Source organism: Notothenia coriiceps, unplaced genomic scaffold (genome assembly GCF_000735185.1).
Source record: "Notothenia coriiceps isolate Sejong01 unplaced genomic scaffold, NC01 NC01_scaffold00024668, whole genome shotgun sequence".
Taxonomy (NCBI): domain Eukaryota; kingdom Metazoa; phylum Chordata; class Actinopteri; order Perciformes; family Nototheniidae; genus Notothenia; species Notothenia coriiceps.
This window is the reverse complement of record NW_011357369.1, coordinates 3,572,466-3,580,700: the sequence shown is the minus strand read 5'-3', so window position 1 is coordinate 3,580,700 and position 8,235 is coordinate 3,572,466. Positions and strand designations below refer to the sequence as shown.

The 8,235-nt window shown below is 42.8% G+C and overlaps 1 protein-coding gene across 1 annotated transcript in view; it reads left to right on the top strand.

Moving 5' to 3' along the window:
• The window catches only part of gypc (glycophorin C (Gerbich blood group)), an 18,162-nt gene that overhangs the window by 869 nt on the left and 9,058 nt on the right, over positions 1-8,235 (top strand). The window lies entirely within an intron of this gene.

The window sequence follows — 8,235 nt, the reverse complement described above, 5'->3', positions numbered from 1 at the left end:
GGGGGGGGGGTCCGCACTTGTCAGCCTATCTGTACAGGAGATGTAGCCATGACTTTAGACTAAGAACGGAAAGGAAATGTCACATTTCTATTTATTTTGCTATTTATTGATTCTCTTATGATTGCATATGTTATTTTACTGTTACTGCTGCCAAATTAGTTGAGGGGTTGACCTTGAACTGAGTCCTGTCCACTGAGCTCCACTCATGGTTTTTACTTTGTATTAGCAAGACCAGTACGTGATAATGCTAAAAAGCTTTAGACCATGTGCTGTAAGACTTTTATTTAAGGAACTTAACAACTTTTGAGGAATCTTCTGGAGTGGTATCTGACTAAGAGTTTAACTCAGTGCATCCTGTGCAGAGACAGTTGAGGAGGGATTTAGTGTATAGACATAAAGCAGGAGGAATCACTTGACTCATTCTATGCTGTTACCGATCAGACAGAGGCGGAACCTGACACTATGGGGACAGGACTTTTGCATTTTCAACTTAGTATTTTGGAAGAATTTAGCAGTGTTATTGATATTGATTTATTTAGTCTTAGTTAATTAGTGGTCATAGTATGTGTGTCTGAGGGTGGTTAGCAACACAAACTCTTCAAGTGGCTTGAAAGGACTCTTAAGTTCACAGTTCTTCTCAAATCTGTCCTTTAAAGGCGATGTCTTTGTTCTTTGAGAAGTAGGGAGGTTCTATGGAAAATAATGTATGTTGCCCACATACAAAACTATGGCATACATCCTGACAATTGATTGTATTGCATTTGTATTCCTTTAACTGCACTGCAGTGTAATGGCATGCTGTTTGACACTGAATGACACATATTTCTGTTTGATAAGCCGCTGTGGCATGTCATTGCTTTTGTCTCATGTTATATGTAAATCACTTTGCTAAACTGTACTTCTTTCATAGCTGATTTCTCATTATTTGTGCTTTTCTCATTGTCGTGAAACATGTGATGCTTCCTATTGGGAAAACCAGTAAAATATGAGTCAAAATCACACACTGGCTGTTGTTAGTGTTTTTGACCAAACACATCTGGATCCAGGTGTTCAGCTTCTGGAAGATGCCGAACCCCTACCTTTCGACTGAAAATCCTACTGTATACTTCAGGAAATAAAACATTATCAGTATGGAGATGTTGGCGCTGGGAGTATAGGTCCTCCATGGATGGCAGCTCCGTCCTGGTGATGTGCTGTGTAGTTTTCACCACCATCTGTAAAGCCTTACGATTGAGGGCGGTGCAGCTGCCATACCAGGTGGTGATGCAGCCAGTCAGGATACTCTCTATCAGAGGTGGGACCAAGTAATTGTTTTGTAAGTCACAAGTAAGTCTCAAGTCTTTGGACTTAAATCACAAGTAAGTCACAAATCTTTGGACTTAAATCACAAGTAATGGCGCCTCGCTCGGTCTCGCTTTGTACGGCTAGGCCTCATTAGGCCTTGTTAGGACTGGCTCACTTTATGCTGCGTTTCCATTACGTAGCTGGGGCAGTAACTATAGTTACGCAGTGTAGGCGGAGCCGTGACGTCATCTTCAATGAGAACCACAGAAAAACAACCGTTAGCTGTTAGCACTCAAGCTCACAGCTCCTCCTATCTGTTCAGAAACTAGACAAAAGTTAAACAAGTACAAACCACAGACTGTCTGTGTTATGACGAATACAGTCACTGGTTTATTTATGTCTGTAGGCCGTTGTGAGTGTGGACGGTCGGAGCATATACAACGTTAGCTTAGCCAATCTCCATTCAGAAAACACACATTTTAAAAGGTTTTTTGCCTGCAGTCGGTCTGCAGACTTGTCAAAGCATTAATTCATGGTTTTTACTAATCGGTATCAGTATGTTGTTACTTCCGCATCATTTTGAAACGTGTATTACAATTAAATCACGGTCAAATATGTTCATTCTGTTGTAGTTGTAGCCCCCTTGCCAGCGATTCTCTCTCTAGTTTAGCATACTCAGCCCGACTCAGCCTGGTTGTTGGCCTGGAAAGAACCTCGATTTTATGGGGCCAGAAAACTCTGAAATAGGACCCGCTAGCCAGAACTACGCCAAGTGGAAAAGCAACCAAAAATGGGCCGGGCACGGCACGCTTAAAGCGAGCTCCGCGCTGTAGTGGAAATGCGCCATAAGTCTCAAGTCTNGGTCGGAGCATATACTGCGTTAGCTTAGCCAATCTCCATTCAGAAAACACGCATTTTAAAAGGTTTTTGCCTGCCGTCTGTCTGCAGACTAGTCAAAGCATTAATTCATGGTTTTTACTAACCGGTATCAGTATGTTGTTACTTCCGCATCATTTTGAAACCTGTATTACAATTAAATCACGGTCAAATATGTTCATTTTGCTGTAGCGATTCCCTCAATAGTTTAGCATACTCAGCCCGGTTGTTTGCCCGGAAAGAACCTCGATTTAGGAGAGCCAGAAAACCGTGAAAAAGTACCCACTAGCCGGAACTACGCCTAGTGGAAACGCAACCAAAAACGAGTACCGTAATCCACTTTTAAAGACTGACATTGAAAGTCAGAGATACACTCAGTAACCTATTCAAATGGCCCTATTGAGCACATTTGCACAGTTCATATTTGTATGTTGTGTCTCTACTGTGTCATCTTTACCTGCTTTAATGTTCAGAAAGGTCTTTATTTTTCTCATACTGCTGCAGCATCTCTTTTCACCCTCTGTCTGAAACCAGAGCCCAGTCTGCTCTGATTGGTTAGCTGGCCGTCTCTGTTGTGATTGGCTAAACGCTTATGGATGTACCGCCTCTAAGCCTATCACGTACAATGTGTTGAAGCATTAGCCAATAGAAGCGAGAGTGTAAGATGGTGATGTCATTGTTTTACAGAAGGAAACAAAGGAGTCCAATGGAGGCGTGTCAGGCAGAGGGGGAGGTGTGGACGAGAAGCTCCCTCTGGAGTGAACTTTGGGATTTTAGCCTTTGCAGACCATTTACATGCACACAAAACCTACAAAACACACTACAGGAAAGGTAAACATCAAAAAGCCTATTGTGTTATGTATAAGGCTTCTTTAATACAGTGTTGCAGTTATTCTATTACACGTCAAGCTGATAAAATCCCCGTCACAATTCAGGTGGTTTGTTTTGTCTACAAATATAATATCAATCCATCTTAAAAGCTTAAAGACTTTCTTTCTTCGACTAAAATGCTTAACTTTCCTCAGCATCAACCTGGGGTCAACAAATCGCTCCAACAGCAGGTCAGACCTGTATTAGCATACAGAACATCCTCCCCCAGCAACAATCCTCTCTTCCGGCACTTTCTTACAGTCACTGCCATCCATGGACCCATCAAAATTTCAGAAGTATTTAAAATATTTAAGTGCTCAAAGGTTTGTGCTGGGAGAAAAACAAGGAGACTGCTGTGTCCCGAGCACCTGGCGAAACTGTGCCATCCTCACATATCTAGGTCAGATGGCTAACATTCCCTTGGTGGCCAATATATAAATTACAAGAATAGCTGCGTACCACACTAGCATGGATGTGCTGTAACTCTTTCCACTATAGCTGAGAGTCCACCCTAGAACATATTAAATGTTATATAAGTGTTTCTATGAAAAACACCTCGACAATGCATTTCTAACTTAGAAATAATGGCATTATTGTGAAATCTGCGTAGTCATTATTTGTCTTTCTTGTGTACAGAACTGCCGCAATTGTCATGTAATAACATGAAGATAAAGAACCCATCGTACAATACTGTATGTACTAATTTGATTTCTCCCCCGCTGCTACAGTATTTATTGATTATTGCGAGGGAACAGTACTCACACACATTGCTTGCCTGCGGCTCACATTTCTTCTTCCCTTTTGTGAAACACACAATTATGTGTCGGTGAGCCTGTGAGTGAGAAGAAGCGAGAAATCTGACAAGTGAGTGCGAGCGAAGGAGACGGAGAGAGATGGAAGTGCTGCGAGTGTGAAACTGCAAAGTGTTTTCACTTTCTTTAAGACAATCCATCTGTCAGGCTGGTGGTCATCACGTTTATTTCCCCTGATATAAGAAATGTTTATAACAATATTTCTAATCAGTGAGCTCAATCACATTTTTCTAAATACAATCACTGCGCAATACATTTGACTTGGTTAGTTAGTTGCTTGTAGTAATATACTTCTGACAAATTGTAAAGACATTTAACAAGTACTAAACAAAGTAAAAGAGGCCTTATTATGCTTTTGGGGGGTTTCCATTTCCTGTAGTTTGTTATATACGTAGGTCTTTGTGCATGTTAATGGTCTGCAAAGGCTACAATCCCAAAGTTCCCTCCAGAGGGAGTTTCTCTCCCACACATCTTATGTGATAAGCTAAGAGGTGGGACATCTCTAAGCAGTTGACCAATCACAACAGAGCTGGCCAGCTAACCAATCAGAGCAGACTGGGCTCTGGTTTCAGACAGAGGGTGAAAAGATAACATTATGAGGTAGGCATTACAACTCGTCTGCTGTTATGCCTCCAGATAATATTAAAAAAGCGGGGAACATTTCCACTCTGATATTAGAGAGTCAGTCTTCTACAAACATTTGCTAATATCATACTGTTTCTGCAATAACTTACATCTATTTCAAACCTTCCTTGTAGCTCTGAGGAGTAAGAAACTGCATTTCTACTTGTGGAAACTGCTCCGTATTGATTCCATGGGAAACATGTATATGCTGTCAAATAACTTCTACTTCTCAGATGGAGATTTTCTTGCATTTCCCCAAAGTCCTCGGGAGAATGTGGATCTCTGTGTAGTTGGCAAGAGTCATAATGATGGAGAGGTAAGTTTGAGAGAGAAGGCAGAACAAAGCCACAGGGAGATAGATGACTATTATAGCAGCATCCTCCACACATCTACACAGTAATCCTCACTAAGCGCCTCTCTCACTGTGAATAGAGGGCTGACCGTTTAACAGCAGTGAAAAGGGAAGTTCAGACCCATCACCTGCTCCTTTCTCTTCTACATTAGATACTCTCCAAAGGTGCTTGTAGAGTCAAAGTGAGAAGGCGCCTGTGTGGAAATATATTGTGAAACAGAAACGTGGGCACTTAACAGAGGAACTATTTCATCTAATATCATTTGACGCAGATGTCACCTTCAACACATCTTTTGAATACACTGAACTACTCTGCTCTCACTGTCCAGACATTTCATTTCTTCATCGGAGGAGGAGGAATAAATCTCCATGAAGGTTTCTCAATACTCTAATTTCCCCTCCTCGACTCCTCGGTCCTCCGGTAGTGACCCGGAAATGGATTTCAGCGCGCCATGTTGAAGGAAATCTCATTTCTCTAAATGCACATCGAGGACCGAGCATCGAGCATCGAGGAGGCTCTCAGGAGGATCTCTAACCGAGGAGACACTGATGGGTCCTCCACGGCTCCTCCGCGGATGCATTTCCGGGAACGGTGGAGGCGTGGCGCACGGCCGGACTTATCGCAGCCAATGACAGCTCTGCATGCATCTCCTGGATATTATTTTAGGAACTGCTTTCATCGCAACGCGATGTTTCCAGAGAGAACAGCTGAGAGGTCCGTGCAGAAAGCAGAGCAGTGTGTATAATATATATCACTCAGTATAACAGGCCTACTCTCTTTATTTGCTTTAGTCGATATTTTTCTAAGACCATTTAGTGCTTCACNGATGACAGGAGGCACAGCAGCCCTCTGTCTGATGGACAGATGTGTTCATGATGACTTATATATTTACTTTGAATTCATTCACAGTGCGGTATAATGAGACAATAACAGGCTACAGATGCGGACATTTATATAAATATATACAATTTCAGAATCAAACAAGTCTGAGAGCACTCACAGCATAATAACATAACACAATCAGAGACTGGATATATCCCCCCCCCCTCTCTCTGGTCGCTGAAATGGGGAATTGAAATTACGGGCCAAAAGTTGTATTTACAAGAATTAAAAGTAAGCAGAGGACACCAAACCAACTGAGACCCGTCTGTCCGCCGCATCTACGCACTCTACAACACACACCTACACACTGGACCACACACACACCTACACACTGTACAACACACACACCTACACACTGGACCACACACACCTACAGCTCCGAAAGCATATAGGCTATATATCAGGGTACAGCCGTTGTGTATTTTATTATGTGAAGCACTAAATGGTCTTAGAAAAATATCGACTCTTTGTTTGTAGATATCTACTAAGCTACAGCAAATAAAGAGAGTAGGCCTGTTATACTGAGTGATATATATTATACACACTGCTCTGCTTTCTGCACGGACCTCACAGCAGTTACTAAAATAATATCCAGGGGATGCATGCAGAGCTGTCATTGGCTGCGATAAGTCCGGCCGTGCGCCACGNTGCGCTCTGAAAAGGCAAACCTCCTCCTTCCCCCCAGGACCCAACTGAAAACCATGGGAGACAGAGCCTTCTGCTCCGCTGCTCCGAGACTGTGGAGTGGCACTCCACAGTCTCGGAGCAGCGGAGCAGAAGGCTCTGTCTCCCATGGTTTTCAGTTGGGTCCTGGGGGGAAGGAGGAGGTTTGCCTTTTCAGAGCGCATAGGTTCCACGTGGAGGTTTGTGGGGTGAGCAATTATTTTATGTAGGAGGGAGCATTTCCATGTATGCACTGATAGGTAAAGAGGGTGACTAATCAATCCTGAGTGAGACCGGGAGCCAGTGCAGTGATTTGAGGAGGGGTGGGATGTGTTCATACGTACATATCCAATTAAACTAATAAAGTCCATAGTCTCGAGAACCGTTTAAGCTTGTAATTTTTGTTCTACGTTAAAGTATGCAGAATCTGTATGGGTCAGAGTTCCCATTCATTCCTATGGGGCAAATGATCGCAGTTTTCTGTGATTTATGTGAAAACTGCAAGGCGAATCTCTTATAAAAGATATAGCAACCCGATCCCGGTCATTCCGCAGGTTTTTATGTGTTTTTTGTGTGTTTCATGTCAACGCTGCCGGACAAGTAGCATGACAACATTTGTGGCGGAAGAAGGAGATTAGATGAGATAAGTATGTTGAATACTAGACTGTGTGTTGCTTCGCCATCACACAGAATTATTTGTATTGCATTGAAAACATCTCCTTAAGAAAACTGCATTAATCAAAGGTCCTTCCCAAAAACAAAATTTAACAAATAGCCTACATTTCAACACATCATGATAACATTATAAATGATTTTGGCTGAAAACTCATTTAACAGAATACAGTTCTCACGAATCATAAACTAATAGAACCTTGCTCACATTAGCAAGCAACTGCCAACCGACTGCTACGGCTAATCGCTAACATTAACTAGCTTGCGTATATATGATTTCAACAAAAGTTTGTTGTTCAATTCAGTCAGCACACTGATGATGAGAGCCTCTGCAAACCAACACCATGAAGTAGGTGTGAATTTACATGTTTTTGAGTAATTAAGGCCCCATTTACACGGGAACGGAAACGAAAATGAACCGAATTTGATATAAAAAAAAGTATTCTGTTCACACGCAATCGGCTCAATAAACGTGTCCGTTCACACGAGACCACTCGACCCGCTGGAGAAGCTGTAGTACATATGCCGGGCCTGTAAGTGGCGCTGTACTTCCGCCACAAAATACACGAAAAGCAGCGAAGAAGACTTCGAGCATGGTTGCCATGGTTGCCCTTCTGTTTATTCTCCGCGATGGATTTAGCAGCAGAGGTGGGGAGAGGCAGGGCTTTGGCTGTTTCTCTTTTTCTCCTTCCCAGAGGCAAGCGTGTGCTCCTGCTTTAAATCTCCCTGGTAGTCCACCAGCAGATGAAAAACATCAAACCCTCCGCCTCTTTCAAGGGACGAGGGGACCCTGCGGCAGAGTTTCCGTTGCCGCAACATGTCCGTTAAAGTTTAAATCTTCCGGACAAAATTAGAAAAGTGCCGGTCAAAGGTCTTCTTTGTTATTTATTGAGCATTAAAACAAATGAATAATTACTCTATATAATAATATAAGAATTAGGGCTGTCAAGTTAACGCGTTAATAAAAAATTAACGCCACTAATTATTTTAACGCGATTAACGCATGTGTATTTTTTGTCTTCGGCCGCCCCGTAGTTTCAGAGCGCATCAAGTTTAAAATACCATCTACAAGCTGATGCTGACAGCCCCGCTCCTGCCGTCCGCTTGCGGCAGACCACACTTCCACGTTCACCGGCAGGCACTGACTGGCCATCGGGAGGACCGGGAGGGTGTGTGTATGTGTGGCGCGAGCGAGAGAG